The 18,224-nt window shown below is 39.8% G+C and overlaps 1 pseudogene; it reads left to right on the forward strand.

Annotated features, from left to right (window-relative positions):
- Nucleotides 1–17,683: 17,683 nt before the first annotated feature.
- Nucleotides 17,684–17,780, forward strand: LOC122127307 (annotated as a pseudogene).
- Nucleotides 17,781–18,224: the final 444 nt, after the last annotated feature.

An 18,224-nucleotide genomic window follows, 5' to 3' on the forward strand; every position in this document is an offset into this window, starting at 1 on the left:
AGAATGCTAGAGACAGTGCCCAGGCCTTGAGTTCATCCCAACAACTGACAAAGAGATAGCTACCTGGGTAGGAAGGTAGATAGATAGATAGATAGAGAGAGAGAAAGAGAGTGAGAGAGAGAGAGAGAGAGAGAGAGAGAGAGAGAGAGAGAGACAGAAAGAAAGAAAGAAAGAAAGAAAGAAAGAAAGAAAGAAAGAAAGAAAGAAAGAAAGAAAGAAAGAAAGAAAGAAAGAAAGAAAGAAAGAGAAAGGAAGGAAGGAAGGAAGGAAGGAAGGAAGGAAGGAAGGAAGGAAGGAAGGAAGGAAGGAAGGAAGGAAGGAAGGGAGAAAGTTGATAGATGAATCTGTTTTTGACGTCAGAAGGGAAGAAGGGAACTCTTCCCAGTCATGAGGCTTTCTGCAGTGTGCCAGGACACCAGCATCGCCTTCACACAAATGCAGAGCAGGATGACTGTCTCTGTCCCACTTCTCAGGCATCCAAGAGCCCGAGAGTCAAGAGAGCAGAGCCAGGTTCTAACTCAGATGCTTGGAGACAGAACAGAAATGGCCCTGTCCCTCCTTGGGGATTTGCATTAAAAATGTGGACAATGAAGTAAGGAGAATAGACTGGCAGAGATAGAAGGACCTTCAAACCTGATAAATGCAGAGTCAAAAACCCACTCCCTAAGACCAGATAGCAGGGTTTTGCTACTCTGTTCTTACACACTCCCCCACTAAACTGGCTCTGTATTGGTAACCTAAATATAGCCTGAGGCTCCCTTCACCTGAGCGAGGAAGGTTAGTCATCATTTGAAGAAACTGAGCCACACCACAGCTTCTGGCTTTTTCTGAGTATGTGGCACTGAGGATTCAAACCATGGCTTTCATGCATGCTGAGCAAGCTCTCTACCACTAAGCCACATTCCCAGCCCTAACCTTACGATTTTATCCCTCAACTTGCCTATCCACAAGAATAGGCTTCTGAGTATAAATCATATAAAAAAATCCCTATAGGCAGTTGTCCAAAGATAAATAAGACAAAGCTCATACTGGGGACAGAATCTAACCATGTGATGACTTGACAAATGCCTCCATTTAATTATGTATCATGTTTCAACATTTAATAAAGTATTAATGAAAATGAGTCAATGTACTGAATTATTATGTATAATTTTATAATATATGGACACAACATAATAAATATTATGTGTATAATAATACTAAATACAATAAACAATAAAATGAATAAAATAAAAATTAAATACAAAATCAATAATAATAATCATAATATGAAATAAACATACATATGTAGCTATATATCTTATATTACACATATATACAAATATTTTCTCTATTGCAGGGCCTTAAGTCATGCCCTGGGAACTCTAGCTTGAAAATCTTTTCCTCAAAGACAGGCAGCTTAGCCTTCACCCAAGGTCCAAAAGAGTTAATTGGACATTGAGCTCAAATCCCAGCAATGGCAGAAATACTGGCCCCAGTTCCAAGACTGTGACTTAACATTTGTAATAGAAACAGATATGTTTATTCAGTTCCATACTGAACACTGAAAAGAATCAGTGTATAATTTTGTACAGCTATTCAGACATCCATCCCTTACCACCAAAGTGCTTCTTGAGGAGTACATAATTTTTTGTACGTTTTTTACTGTAAAAATGTTGTACAGAGGGGTCACAGTTACATGAGCAAAGTAATGAGTACATTTCCTATTGAACATTGTTGCCTCCTCGTTTGTTTTTCCCCTATCATCCCTTCCCTCCCATCTTCATAACTAACTTCCCTGCTGAGGGCAGTGACTTAATTATTTACTTTTGGCATGGCATGGGATTTGAACTCAAGTATTGGCAACTCTGCACCTTCTGTCACATTGCTATGGATTCATCAAGACTCTGAGTTCAAGTCCCAGGCTAGAAAAGAAAACTGGCAGAAATTCCAAACCAAGGAGCTTTATTATTTCAATTTAGTTAGTTAATTAATGAATTAATTAGTTCATTAATTTTGCCAACCACGGGGCTTGAACTCAGGTCATGGCAACTCTGACTCAGCTGCACTCTCCCTAGGCTGGGGTGCAGCCTCGGGACCCAAAGCTGATCCTGGGACCCTAGGCCCAGTGGGCTTGCAGGAAGAAAAAAAAAGCAGAACAGCACAAAAAGTGGGGAGCTGTAGAGGGCTCAAGGTTTTACAATTTTTTCTGTGCATGGTGACCATCCTGGGTCTGAATGACATGGTTTCAAAGTGGACCTGGCCTGCCATTGCAGATGGCTGGCAGGCTATCAGGGAAACCATAAGCCAACATATCAACATAGGCCCTGGGTTCAAATCCTAATCCTTACACTTATCAATGGCAGGAGATCACAAGAGACTCGTTCCTATGCATAAGAATACAGATTGAAAGAGTAGTACATGCATTTGTCTAATCTAAAATTGGATGCAATAATCCTAGCATGCTGATTAACCTTAATTAATAGTTTATTAAGCATGAAAAGAATAATATTGTTTCAATGGAGATATATAAATACCTAAGAGTTGGTAGGAACGTAGTAGATGTCATCCAGTCATAGATAAACAGCTCTGGAACTCTTTAACAATATATATTTATTTGTATACCACCCTCTGCCTATCCATGTATTGCTGTTTTTGGCCAAACTTGGGGCTTGATCTCAGTGCCTGGGAACCACATGACAGCTTCATTGGCTAGAGGCTTCTGTGCCCACACTCACCCAATCATGAATTGGGCCTGCTAGGACCTGAGTTCAGATCCCAAAACTGCCAAAAATTTAATCTTTGAGTTAAAAGCCGATTGTGACACATGTTTTCCTTTTCTGGGAGAGTCTAGGATGTCAGGCATGATGGAGAACACATCTACAAATCTAGATGTTATGTGATTTGATGTAAACAATGTAATAAATGGTATAGGTATCACCAAAGTCAATAAAATAAATCATAAATAAATGAATAAAAAAAGAAATAACATGAATAACCACACTAAATGTGATATGGACTGAACATCTGTATGGAAGTGTAAATCCTACCACACCAAACAAGGTATCTACTGAACATCTGTATAGAGGTATAAATCCTATCTTTAAAATATATATAAGGAGTATGTTTTCCATGCCTTAGGCTTGAATTCAGCCCACCCCAATGAGAAAGCAATGGCGGGAAATCCTGAGATAATGGTTTCTGGAACAGGAAAAGTCATGGAATGTGACTGATCTCATCGAATGAGTAGTTCATGCATGAAGTGACTAGGAAATGATAGGCAAGACTCATGGGGCATCGCTTATTTGTAAAGCAGTGCTGATTAAGCATGACAATAATCATCACAGTCATGAAATGAAGGCATCTAGAAAGATCCAAGAATCAGTAGACACATGGTAGATTGGATTCCATCACAGGTAATCGTCTCTCCTACTCTATACAAATGTCTACTTATTTGCATACTACTTTCAACTTATGAATGGATGACTGCTGTGTGCCCTTCCCCCACACCTCCACCTGTGAGTCCAACTCAGGTTCTGGGAACGGCCTTACTCCTTAGTGGGTCACAGGCTGGTGTGCTCACATGGACCCATTCGTCAATGGGGTCTGCTGGTCCCTGAGTTAAGATCCCAGCAGTGCCAAAATATTCATCCTGATGTCAGAAGCCAATTGTTGCACCTGTGTTCCTTTCCTGTGCAAGTCCTGGGTCTCAGCTAGGATGAAGAATGCATGGGCCACACTGTGGCCATGGGAATAGGTTGTTATCCTGTGAGGCCAGTTATACCTGTCATCATATACTGAAGAAAATACACAATACATCCATGAATAGCATGCAAAATAAAATGACTACACTAAATGCACAATGCAGTCCACACACGGATTTGAATATACATCCAATGTTTAAATGATGCATTCAGGACAATTGTGGCCTCCCTGGTGCTTGATCTCTGTTCCTGGGAACCGACCAGCTCTTTAGTGGCTCACAATCTGGTGTGATCATGTGGACCCATTGGGCAGTTGGGCCTTCTCTGCCCAAAGTTCAAATCCCAGCACTGCCAAAATTCACCCTGATGTGAGAAGCCAGTCATTGCTCCAGTTTTCCCGTGCTGTGCAAGTCCTGCGTCTTAGCTAGGATGGAGAATGCATAGGCAACTCTCTACTCATGTGAATAGGTTGTCATCCAGGTCACCACAGTGATATCTGTCATCCTATACTCAAGAAAATACACAATACATCAATGAATAAGACAAAAAATAAAGAGAATGACTACACAGAATGCAAGATGCTGCCCATCCATGTATGGAAATATAGATCCTGTGTTTAAATGATGAATTTATGACTATATTGGCCCCCACCAGGGCTTCATTTCAGGTCCTAGGAACTGCCTACCTCCTTAGTGCCTCACAGGTTGGTGTGTTCACCATGACCCATTCACCAATTGGGCCTGCTAGGCCTTGAGTTCAAATCCCAGCACTGCCAAAAGATTCATCTTGATTTGAGAAGCCAATCAATCCACCTGTTTACCTCTCCTGTGAAAATCCTGGGTCTCAGCGAGGATGGAGTATTCTATATAGACAACTCTATAGACATTCGAATAGGTTGTTATCCATGTCAGCATAGTTATATCTATCACCATACTCAATAAAATACACAATACATCCATGAATAAGACACAAAATAGAAAGAATAACTACACTGAATGCAAGATGCATACCACACTTGTAGGTAAAGGGAGATCCTATGTTTAAAAAAGTCGTGCTTGTTATTTTGTCCACTGCTGGGGCTTCAAATCAGGCCTTGAGCCAGACCTGACATTCTAGTCTTCAAGGATGGTGAGATTTCCCTTCCCCCAAAGTGCAACAGAGCTACCCAGACCTCAGTTCAAATCCCAGCACTGACAAAAGATTCATTCTGTTGTCAGAAGCCAGTCGTTGAACATGTTTTCCTCTCCTGTGTAAGTCCTGGTCTTCCACTAGGATGTAGAATGCATAGGCAACCCTATAACTATAGGAACAGGTTGTCATCCATGTCAGCACAATTATACCTGTCACCATACTCAGTAAAATACACAACTCCATGAATTAGACACAAATTAAGGAAAAGTGCACCGAATGCAAGATGCTGTCCACACACGTACGTAAATATAGAACCTATGCTTAAATTATGAATTTATGACTATCTGGACCGCCCTGGGACTCGATGTCAGGTCCTGGGAATTGCCTATCTCCTTCGTTGCTCACAGGCTGGTGTCCTCACCTTGACCCTTTCCTCAATTGGGCCTGATAGGCTCTGAGTTCAAATACCAACACTGCCAAAAGATGAATCCTGATGTGTGAAGCCCATCGATTCACCTTTTTTCCTGTCCTGTGAAAGTCCTGGGTCTCAGCTTGGATGGAGAATGCTTAGGAAACCCTATAGCGAGGGCAATAGGTTGTTATATCTGTTACCTTACTCAGTAAAATACACAATACTTACATAAGACAGAAAAGCAGGACAAAAAGTACTCCAAAGGCAAGATGCTGTCCATACATATATGTAAATATAGATCCTATGTTTAAATTATTAATTTATGACTATCGTAGCACATCCTGGGGATCAATGTCAGATCCTGGGAATGGCCTAACTCCGTTGTTGCTCACAGGCTGCTGTGATCACATTGAACTATTCACCAATTGGTCCTGCTAAGCCCTAAGTTCAGATTCCAGCACTCCCAACAATTGGATCATGCAGTAAGAAGCCAAGTGTTAAACTTTTTTTCCTTTTCTCTGAGAGTCCTGGTGTCAGGCATGATGGAGAACACGTCTACAAATTTAGATTACATATAATAGGATGTCATCAATGTAATAAAGGGAATGGGTGTCATCATAGTAAAATCAATGGTAAATAAACGAATAAAACAAAAAGTACAAGGAACAAACACACCAAACGTGTATGGACTGAACATCCATAGGTAAGTACAAATCCTGTATTTACAATGTATATAAATAGTATGTTTTCCAAGGCTTGGGCTTGAATTTTGGCTTAGAGTACAGGCCTGACTTTCTTATGTTCAAGTACAGTGAGCTTCCACTTCTTCCACAGTGCTGCAGATTTACCCAGAGTTCAAATCCAAAGCCTGGCAGAATAAAGGGGGTGAATTGCAAGCCAGGAAGCTAATCTCTTTCAATTATTTTTTGCTCAGCAGGGAGCTTGAACTCAGGTTGTGGTAACTCTGCCTCAGCTTCGATCACCCTATGTTGAGGTGCGGCCACTGGACCCACAGTAGATCCTGCGATCCTAGACCCCCAGGCCTTTTGTGGCAAAAATGTACAGAAAAAAATGCAGCGAGATGGCCTTTTTATGTTTTCTTCCTTTGCACGGTGACCCTCCTGGGTTTGAATGACACTGTTGCAAAGGGCACTTCACCTTGCATTGCTGAAGGTTGTCAGACTATTGAAGTCATAGGTCCACACGACAATGTAGGCCTTGATTTCGAATCCCAGTCCTGACACCAATCAATGGCAGAAGATACTGAGACTCGTTCCCATCCATGGGAATAACAAGGTAATATTATCAATGTCACAGTTGAATGAGTTGATGGTGTATGATGCTCCTATAAAATTAGACAGCATCATTTCAGGAGACTGATTTTATTTAATATTTATGAAGCATTAAAAGAATACTGTTACAGAATGCAATAATTTCAGGATATTGATTAATTTACTTAATAGTTTGTTAAGAATGCAAACAATAACTTTAATTACATGGAGGCATTATAAATACCTAAGAATTGGTAGGAGTGTAGCCTATATAACTGAATAATGTATAGACATCTCTGACACTCTATAACGATATATATTTATTTGTGTACTACCATCTGCACGTCAATCTGTTCTTATTTTGTCAACCGCTGGGGCTCGATCTCAGGTACTTGGAACTGCCTGTCAGCTCAATTTGCCCCAGGATGGCAGGCTGACACTCACCCATTCATGAATTGGGCCTTGTAGGCTGTGAGTTCAGATGCCAGCACTCCCAAAAAATGAATCGTGTACTAAGAAGCTGATGGTGACACATGTTTTCCATTTCTGTGAAAGTTCTGGGTGTCAGGAAGGATGTGCAATACATATGCAAACCTTTATCCTATGTAATCAATGTAACCACTGTTCTATGTGTCATAATAGTCAATAAAATGAGTAGTCAATACATGAATAAAACAAAAAATAAAATAAATAACTACACTGAATGCAATATGGAATCAACATATGTATATAAATATAAATCATATATTTAAAATGTGCACAAATAGGATGTTTTCTACTGGTGGGCTTCGATTTCAGGCCTAAGGAACAGACTTGAATTTCTTGAATTCAAGGAGGCAAGCTTCCCCTTCCCACACAGTGCAACAGCAGGGTTACCTAGACCATGAGTTCAAATCCCAGTCCTGGCAGAAAAAAATTGGCATCTCCATGCTATGTGATGCCCAATACACAGGTATTTCATTTGGCCTCCATTTAATGAATGTGATTGTTTAAATGCTTCATAAAGTATTAATTAATACTGACCAGTGTCTTATAATGTAATTGTGTATAATTTTATCCTCAAGTCATTCAAGTACTGCCCATTTAATCATGACATACATCACATTCCTTTGGTAATCACATGAATAGGAATGAGTTCCATAGGATCTCCTGCCATTTGTTGGTGGCAGGACCAGGATTCAAACTCTGGGCTCCAGCTCCTACCACTTAAACCTGAGGACAGGGAACTCACAGGTCTGTCCAGGAACATCAGCAAAACCAATGATTAGCCAGGCATCAGTGGCTCTCAGCAGTCTTCCTTAAAACTTACAAGGCTGTGAAAGAAGAATCATGGTCAAAGTCACCCTAGGCAGGAAAGTCCTGTCTAACTTGTGCCAACAAAGCCAGAAGTAAAGCAGTGTGGTTCCAGAGGTCGAGAGCTAGACTTGATCAAAAGCAATTCACAGATTGTGCCCAGATCCTGAGTTCAAGGTCTGGGAACAAACAGACATACACAACAATCTGTGCAGTCATCAGGCTAAAGCAGGTCACCCTCTTGTCCCCAACTGGATTGGACAGAGTTCCCTGGGAAAGGGGCTGCCATCATTTTGACTCCGCCCATTCTGCCTACATCACAGGATTCCAGCCACACCCCCATTGTTTCATGGTTCTTTCTGACCAATGGGATACAAGAATTGTGGGCACGCCCACATTCCATGTTGCCAAGTAGCACCTTGATTCCCTCCGTTTGTTAACATCACTACCAGCAGTTGAGGAAGGTAGAGGTGGCTGAGTGGTGAGCAAGAGACTTGAGGCCTAGGAGGAGAGGCCTTCCTCAGGCCCACCATGTACCTGCCTGAGCCCCAGCCCTCTCCCCCCAGCTTGGGGGCCTGACCTGATCCTGGGTCCCCTGTCCTCTGCTCAGGGCTTCTGTGTCTGTCATGCCTCTGCCATTGCTGCTTGCCCCACCTGGAGCAGCTGCCAATAGCTTCTGCCAGCAACACATGTGAGTGGCTGCCACACAGCCCCGCACCCTGCGACCCCATATCCCCTCCCCTCCAACCTGGACCCTGCCTCTCCTGTGCTCCACAGTCTGGCCCAGGCCCTGGCACAAATGTGCCCCAGGGGTTGGGGTGGGTGTTGACCCGAGGATCCCAACTCCATCCCCAGCGGCTAGTGTCCCAGGAAATGGGGAGATGCAGGATGGGGTGAGGAGTGGGCGCCACAGATCCCCTGGCCTGGAGCAGTGGGAGCCACACAGCCACACATTGGCACCCTTCCTCTCCCTGGTGGGAACCCGGTGGCTTTAGTCAGAGGTGTGGAGCAGCATGTCTACACCTGCCTTCTTGGGTCTTTTCCTTTTTTTCTGGGGATGGGAGGTGTTGGATGCAGAAGATAGAAACCCTTGCTGTGTGAGCCCTTGTCTTCCGTGTTCAGCCAAAATTTCACCTGAAGACAGACAGAGAGAGACAGAGAGAGACAGACAGAGAGACAGATCATCTTTTTCTTTGTACAGCCTGACTGTGCTCAGGTGAGTGATCAGTTGGCAAATTGCAGGTGCTGCATGGATGAGTCATCTGTCACCGGTCTGGATGTGTGTGTGTGTGTGTGTGTGTGTGTTCGTGTGTGTGTGTGTGTGTGTGTGTGTGTGTGTGTGTGTGTGTGTGTGTGTGTGTGTGTGTAGAAGTGGGTTGTAACAAGGAGGCTGAATGCTTTGGTAACTTCTACCTGCTACCTGCTATCTACGTATGGGCTTCACAGCTGAGGTCTGGGGGCCTGGAAGGGTGAGAGGCTTGAAGGGGACACAGCACTGTAAAATTACAAGAACAAGGGATCTGTGTGCAATGGAGCTGTGTACTCCCTTGGCCCTGGATGGTGGCAGTGGGAGCTTGGGAGGACCTGGGAGTGCGGCCTGCAGGGGATGGCATCTCAAGGGGACAGAGAGTATGACCAACACTTAGTAAGGCTATGAGTTCTGCCAGTATGGAGCACAACAGCATAGGTCAGACTCTGGGTCTTCTCATCATGACGCCTGATGGGCGAAGCCAAACCTATTTTAAATCTTGAGCTGTGATCTTCAGATCTCAGCCTCCTGAGTACCTAGGATTATAGGTATGAGCCTCTGGCACTGGAACTCTGGTTCTTTTTGCTATATTAGGGTTTGACCTCAAGGCCTTAGGCTTGCCAGTCAGATCTTCTACCATGCAAGTCAAGCTTTTTTGTCTTGGGCATTTCTGAGATGGAGAATTAATATATGCTCAGCCTGGGCTGGATCATGGCCCTCCTATCTGTGACAGGCATGAGCCACCAGGCACGGTCTTCTGTAGTTTGGATGGTAGATATGTAGCACCATGCTCAGTCATTGGTTTAGATGGATTGTCCCAAACTCAGTCCACGGCAGCCGATTCTTGACCAGAGGTGAAGCTCTGGGTTGGGCCTCAACCATTGTAATTTAATCTACTCATGGGACAGTTGTAAGGAAAGAAAGGATGAATACAGAGGGATCTCTGCAGCAGGGACAGGCACAGAGGGAGGGTCCATCTGATACTCTTCTTGGCAATTCTGTGAGCATATGAAATGAAGATACCCGGAAAGATCTCAGATGGTGTGTGTAATTAATGGTGCAACAGGTATGGGATTATTGCCTATCTCCATGAGTAACGGGATTCTTCACTTTGTTCAGTTTTGAAGCTGGGGAAACTGAGGCACAGAGAAGCCGGGTGACCTACTAATGACACCCAGCTGACAGGAAGCTCAGCCTGAGTTCTCTGCTATGCTCCCTAGGACAATGGGTGCTATTCAGTCCACTTCTTGTGGTGGGAAGTCCACTTCTTTTCAGTCATGGGGCTTCAACTTTGGGCCTGGGGCAGCTCCCTGAGCTACTCAGCTGAAAGCTAGCACTCTAACACTTTAGTCACAGCACCACTTCCAGTTTTCAGGTGGTTCTTTGGAGATAATTGTCTCACAGTTGTTCATGCCTGGGCTGGCTATAAACCATCATCTTCATATCTCAGCCTCCATTGTACTTAGGATTATAGGCCTGAACCACCGTCACCTGGCTTAAGTGTAATTCTGACCATCTTTCTTCCTCTTTCTCTCTCAGGAACTGATTCAATGGGTGCTAGAGGAGGTGGCCCAGCATCCCCATGTGGTTGGAACCAAGATGGCCCTCTCATTCTGGAGGTAGGCTTTGGGTCAGAAGCTGTCTCGCTCAGTCTGTTGTACCAGCTCCATGAGGTAAGTCCTTCTGTATCCTGGCTACACTGTGACAGTTATCCATTGTCCATCTAGCCTTACTGGACTGAGTACTGTGTTCAATGCTCTTCTCTAGAAAAAAAATTCTGGCTAAAATTATGACACATACTTACAGAATGAAAATATAATGCCATCTTAAGAAAGTCATTTAGGGTTCTGGGAATGTGGCTTCATAATATGGTGATTGCCTAGCATGCATGAAACCCTGGGTTCAATTCCTCAGCACCCAAAATTGAAAAGGAAACACTGGTGGTCCTGTGCCTCAACTGGTGGAGGGTTAGCCTTGAGGAAAAAAAAACTGAGGAATAATTCCCAAGTGCTGAGTTTCAGCCCCAGGACTGCCAAAACAACAACAGCAAAACAACAACAATGAACATTTAGTTAGTAAATGCAAAATACAGAACCCATACCTGGAATATATAATTGCTCTTTCCATACTGATACCTGACAATAGTCCCTAATTCATGTACTTTACCTATGTTAGAATACTGTGTTGAAAAAATGTTTTGTTCATTAGTTCACAGCAATTAATGCCAGGAATGTGCTTAGATGTCAGGTGAAGATTAATTCTGGAAATTCAAAGATTCCAAGCATTCAGTAGGGTCACTGCTAATCACAATGAGAAGGGTAGTCTAAGTGAGATTTGGAAACTGTTTTGGCCAGTCATCGCACCAATAAAGCAGAGGCTAATTATCAGTTGTGACAAAAGTGAAAGAATAACTCCAGATGGAATGAAAAAATGATAGTAACTAAGGTATAGCAAAAACCGTTCTAGGGAACCATTTTTGGTTATTGAAGAACGAGTTATCAACTAAGCATATGCCTCATTGCCTTTAGCATTCAAAATTTCCTATGCTAGTTCTTAATCTCTGGGTGATAAATGTATCTCCTTCTATGCTGTTCTTTTATACCTGATCTCCTTTGCTTTCTAAAAATATGTCTTTCTATATTTCTTTATGAACATTTCCTGATACTAAATACACCTACAAAGAGGAAAGAGGATGTTAATTTAAGAGTCCAATAGCTCATGAGTCATTAATGTAACAAAATGGAAAAAGGGGGCATATTTATTGCTACCTCAATTATTCTGAAAAGCTGTCACAACATTTGGTTCAGATTTCTTTCATTCTTTGTCTACATAGTGACATAAAATGCATATAAATGCAAATATGAGCCGGGTGCTGGTGGCTCATGCCTGTTATCCTAGCTACTCAGGAGGTTGAGACCAGAGGATTGTGTTTCAAAGCCAGCCTGGTCAGGAAAGTCCATGAAACACTTATCTTCAATTAAGTCCAGAAATCCAGAAGTGGTGCTGTAGCTAAAGTGGTAGAGTGCTCAATTTGTGCTGAAGAGCTGAGAGACCGTGCCCTGGATCAATGTTCAATCCCCACAACCAACAAAAAAGTGCAAATATGGCTTTAAGTTTCCCCCAAAGGAATGATGAAGTCAATAGTAATCGTCCCAAATGATTTAGTGGTGCACCTACTTTTGCTGAGTTATTTGTTATGGTTTTTTGCTAAACATATTCTTTTCTTTAAAAATTGTCAATATTAGCTTTATAATAAACTTCATCTAATATTTTTTGGTTCAAAAGAGAAGTACATACAATTGATGTCACTTTGTTTTCTTACTGTGTTAGTTCAAAGCCAACCCAGGCAAGAGAGTCTGTCAAACTCTTATCTGTTATTAAACACCAAAAAAGACAGAAGTGGACTTTTGGCTCAAGTAGTGGAGTACTAGCGTTGGGCCAGATGGGAAAGAAAGACAACTCTTCAGGGACAGGGGCAAGTCTCTAAGTTCAAGCCCCAGAACCAGCACAAACTAAACAAACAAGCAAACAAAACAAACCCTGGGTATTTCTTTGGGACTCTCCTTAAAATAATGGTTGTCTGAGAAGAGGCTGCTTTTGCTGATCATACTCACTGGATCCTGCTCTTTTGGAATCCTTATTGCTATGGGAAACTCAGGACCAGACTAAAGGAATTGATAACTGATTCCTGCAACAATAGAATCATCTCAGGAGTGAAACATCCATCCATAAGACACTTAAAATGTCCATATCTTTGCTTCTTTGCAGTAGAACACTTTTAAAACAAAGTTACTTCCTTTTGTTCTATGCTGGCCTTCAAATGGCATATTGTTTCCTTTTGTAATACTCTCAGACAGAAGTTTACAGAGGAGGTTTATATGAGTAAAGGACACACTCAAAAAAGTCAGGGACAGAGTTTCCTTCCAGCCTAGGATTCTTTTCTTATACAGCAAAAAAGAAAGCAATAGTTAACTTCAACTTTGTCATTTCTCTATGTTCAATTCGTCTCCTGGGATCAGTTTCCACATCCATTAACAGTTACTTCCAGTAACAATTTATGGTGCTGCTCCAGAAAAAAAAATTAATGTTTTCTGGCTTCATTGAAATAGCACAAGGACACTTTTGGACATGAGGTAACACGTGTTTCAGAGACAACTTAGTAAAGAGAAATGAAATTTAAATTGCTTATAAATACATTATCCATGAGAACATTTTGTTCAAACTTCTTATGTGCTCTGTAAATTAAGGTGAATTTTAAATGGGAAGAAGGTTCTCAGATCATTTATTGTGAGTCTATGTGCTGTGCATTAATTTCCCAAGTGTACATGAGTTAACAGTAAGAGAAACAAAAGCAATTATAGGAGAAAAAGAAGTTCTTTGTTTATGTATAAGTGTTCAATACAATATAGAAGACGCTACAAATAAGAAAACATTGAAACAATAAAACCAAGTCCAGTATGTAGATTTATGGGAGTGAAATAGAGAAAGCATTACTCCTAAGTGGAACATGAAGCATGAGGCCACTCCCTTTCTAAATCACGCTTGCTAATCATGTAAATGTGCAAAAAGGAGAATGGAAGAATGATTCTGTTTCCAATGCAAGTCAGATATGAGAGAATAGACTTAACTGGAAAAAAAGAGTCCATCTTGAGAGAACAGGAATTATAATAGGAATGAACCTGGTGGCTAAGATCACACATCTTTTTCATTCCTTTTCTTATATTCTTTTGTTGCTCTTGTTGTTGTTGTTGTTGTTATTGTTCGTGGCACCTGAAATATGGGACAGGGCGCTGTCCCTCTGAAACACAGCTCAAGGCTAGTGCTCTTCCACTTGAGCCACAGTGCCACTTCCAGTTTTCTGGTAATTATTGGAGAAAAGAGTCTCCAGGACTTTCCTACCCATGCTGGCTTTAAACCCCAATCCTCAGATCTCACAACAACTTGGTTTATGATCACATTTCTAACAGTGAACACTCAGGATATGTAATGTATATGTTCATCTACCTTTATATGAATTCTTGAGTCAAAAATCTGGGCTACAGGTTAGACTTTACACTCACAAAAGTGTTTGAAGTTTGAAAGTTGATACTCCTGGAAAAATAAAACCTAAGAATGTAAAGGAGTCTGGGAAGTTCAATTTACATCCAGCTTGGACAGTATAGGCTTTGAGACACTACATATAATTAACCAGCCAAAAGCTGGAATACCAGTCACGAGCAAGATTGCTGAATAACAGCTTTAGGTTTTTGCATACATACATACAAACATACATATACACACAGAGGCACTTATAGGTGCACACAAAAAGACACAAATGAAACAACTCTCAGAATATGTAGAAAAGTTAGAAAACAATAGAAAATACGTCCTGAGTACGACTAGAATCAAGTGATAATTTTTAATATTAGAAAGTCCTCAAGTGAACTTTCCCCCAAAGTTGAGAATATTACATAGGTAGGGACCAGAGATGTAAGAGAGTCAAGTAATCATTATTAACGGGATAGGATCCTTGGTGGAATGAATCAGGTGCATCTGAAAATGCTCATATCCTGTGTCAAATGTAAAAACATCTTTGAAAATAGTACATAAACAGTCTGAGCAATCAGTCTAGTGGATAAGATCATAAGAGAAGTTCAAAATTGCTAGTCTGTTTCTAGATTAAATAAACAAACTATGGCAGGGCAATGTGATACAAGCCTGGAATTCTAGCACTCAGACAGGAGATTAGATAGTGGAATTACATAACGATACCTTCCCTGGACCAGGTAGAATAATTTTGTCTCAGTAAAACAAACCAAACAACAAGAAAGAGTACACAATTCAGAGTTTGGGCTAATTTTGTCATTATGTTTTGAGAAGTCAAGTTTCAGAATGAATGCAACTCATATATATCCTCACTTGCGTTTTAAATGCTCTCATCATTACAGAACATTCCTAGATGCAAAATAGCTCATGATTCCGATCCAAAAATTTGCAAAAGTAAATAAGCATCATTCTGTTGGATTCCAAATAAATGTTGAAGGATTACAAAGCTTAAGTCTGGAGAAATAACAAAGTTCGTCTAATGTAGGGCTTTGTAGACCTTGTTAAATTAGAATTTAGGTTTAAAATATATTTTTTGGTTTTATTTGTAATTTCATATTCCATAGGATACTACAAAATTCTTTTTAAGGAGAGGGATTAATTGAAAAATTCACAAATGATTCTGGCATTCTATTTGCCTAGATATTCTTTCAAGAGTGTTATAATTAGAACATAGTTACTAGATAATTCCCACAGGTCATATACACCATGTTAATGGGAATAATCTACACAGAGTTGCCAACAAATGGATGACATTAATTTATATATTTAGAAAAAACATTTTTTAAGGGTTTGGTTTAATATGGTATGAAGAGAGTAATTGTGTGACATCTTCTTTCTTCTACCTATATGTATCACAGGAAGCCATTACCTTATTTACGTGCCTCTGTATACATGGAGAAAAATGCTAGGTTTGGGGTTTGTTTTCAATTTAGATTTTGTTTTATTGGTTCTTCCTAGAGCTTGAACTCTTGGCCTGGACAGAGTCTCTGAGCCTGTTTATGTTCAAGGCTCATGCCCTACCACTTCAACCTCAGTGCCATTTGAGTCTGGCTTTTGTGGAGAAATTTTTTGGAGATAAGATTCTAAGAAACCTTCCTGTCTGGGTGGGCTTTGAACCATAATTTTCCTATCTTAGCATCCTGAATATCTATGATAGCTAAAAAAGTATAAATATAAATAATATTTGCACGTGTTGTGATCCCAAGAATACCAGTGGTGGAGGAAAAATAATGCAGCTCAGTTTATTGTGGTGTTCTTTTCAGAACAAGGAGGGCATCACATTAGCAGAGGTCTAGTATTTTGTCAAAATAGAGATAAGGTATTCATGATGTGAATTAAGTAATTTTAAAGTGCCCCTTACAAGTTGGAAACTGTTAGGCTATGATGACTTTATGGCATAAATCTTGGGATTAATGGTCATAGAAATAATAGCTTTCTCTGATAAAAAATTGCTAAGTTCCATTGCATTTCACAATTGCTTACTGCTAATTCCTGCATCTCAAGGAATTGGGGCCCTGAAATATAGGAAATGACAAATTGAGATGGGTCTTCAATTACTTTGTGTTGACATGTTGCGTGGGCCTTGGTAAGAAGTCTTGCCCTTGTTATCTGATGATGCAGGTACCTGGGACCTGGGATCCTATGACTCATGGGTCCTGCAGAAGAATAATATGCTTTAGGGATCTTAGCAAAATTTGGGCATAATCAGTAGGAATGCTTCAGAAATATGGAGAAAAAGTTTGGGACTAGCGAGTTAAAACAATAAACAGAGCAGCAGAGTAAAATTCATTATAGATTAGAGGAAAACATTTTTTTTACCATGTGAATTCAGAAGACCCAGAACAGTTAGAATGTATTACAAGTTTATACTAAAGACATTGCATTGATACTTTTTTATATTCTAATATATATTTTAAACCTAATTGTTTATATTCCAATCCTATTTATTGGAATAAATATCAATTTATTTGTCAAATTATCAACTAATTCTAGTAAGTTTCATTGTGTGAAATATAAAATCAGCACATATAAATATAAAATATATAACTATATTTAATATAATTAAAAGGCACACGTTTTGCATTGTTCTGTTGTAGTTACTGTATCAAAGGCAACTCTGTTTTAAGTATTATTCCATTATCTCTGCCTCAGTGTTTGATAGAGTTAGACCTAAAGTTTTACCATTTGTAGATTTACAGCATGTAGGCAAGGGGAAACACTGTGATTAAAACATTATCAATTTAATGCCTAATAATGAGGAGAAACATATGGACTTCTCCTGCAACTATGAAAATATTTGGTGATAAAAAGGCAGTAGTGTAAGTTCCTGCCTGGTTGGATTTTAGACAATCCAGGACATTAAGTAATCATGCATATGAACAATTTTTTCACCTTCTTGGCTTTAGTTACTGTTGAAATGGAAGGTATAATAAAAATTATATTTTGATAAAATACCTTCTAGTCTGAACAGTTCTGTTTGAACTGTTCATCTCTCTATCATCCCTTGTAACCAAGATTAGTTTTGTTCAAGTAAGACAATTTACGTTTTCAGGGTAAGATATTCTGGTTGGTCTGTTCCCACATGGAAGAAGGGTAAACGCTCAGGTAGACATTTGTGCCAGTAACACCTCATTTGGGAAAATGTCAGCTGAAGAAGTTTAGAAGTAGCTCTTAAGCAATGCTTACTTTGAATTCATTAGGTCCACAAAGCTAATTCAGTTGGATAAATAAGTACTTGAAAAAGCCATCACCTTTAGACCTATCTATAAATAATTGAATAAGTACTTGAAAAAGCCATCACCTTTAGACCTATCTATAAATAATTGAGAGTACGATAAAATTCCAAATAAAAAGACTTGATAGTCATTGACAAAAAAAATTTGCAAATGTGAGCAATCGACTGATCAATACAATTTTTCCAATATTCACAGAATTTTAGGGAAATAAGATCGATAGCATTGTTAGGAACAAGAAGGTTTCCTTGTTACAAGTAGGCACCCATAGATATAAGCCTGTATAAAGATTGCATCATTAACAACTTAAATTTAGAGGATACTACATGCATCAGCAGCACGTATACTCAAATTACAATACAGAGATTAACATGGCACTTGCAAAAGGATAATATGAAAATTTGAGAAGTATTCCATATTTTTCATTCTTCAGATGCAAGAAATGAAAAAGAGTTATTAAAAAGTTGATTACAAAATTACAAGTGTAACAATACACGTAATTCATATAATTAAATTTAGTTTGACATCAGTGTATTAAATCTTCAGCTCAGAAAGGCGTTTACATAGCATAAAATTTACAAAACTTCAAATTAGACAACATTGTCATTTTATCCCAAAGAAAAATAAAGACCTAGAAAAAATAAGGAATCAAACTGTTTCTATATGGAATGCAATCAGAAAGGACACATTAATTAACCTATATATTATAAAGTAATGTAGAATTCAAAGTATATCTAGGAGAAAATAAAATAAATTATGAACATTATGCAAACATAGAATATAGAATATTTTAAAATATACTTTTTCAGACAAGCACCAGAAATATTTTACTTTCTGTACTACTCATTTCAACAGGTAAGTTAAAAT

This window comes from Dipodomys spectabilis, unplaced genomic scaffold (genome assembly GCF_019054845.1).
Source record: "Dipodomys spectabilis isolate Male_0828 unplaced genomic scaffold, ASM1905484v1 ptg000298l, whole genome shotgun sequence".
In the NCBI taxonomy this organism is placed as follows: Eukaryota; Metazoa; Chordata; class Mammalia; order Rodentia; family Heteromyidae; genus Dipodomys; species Dipodomys spectabilis.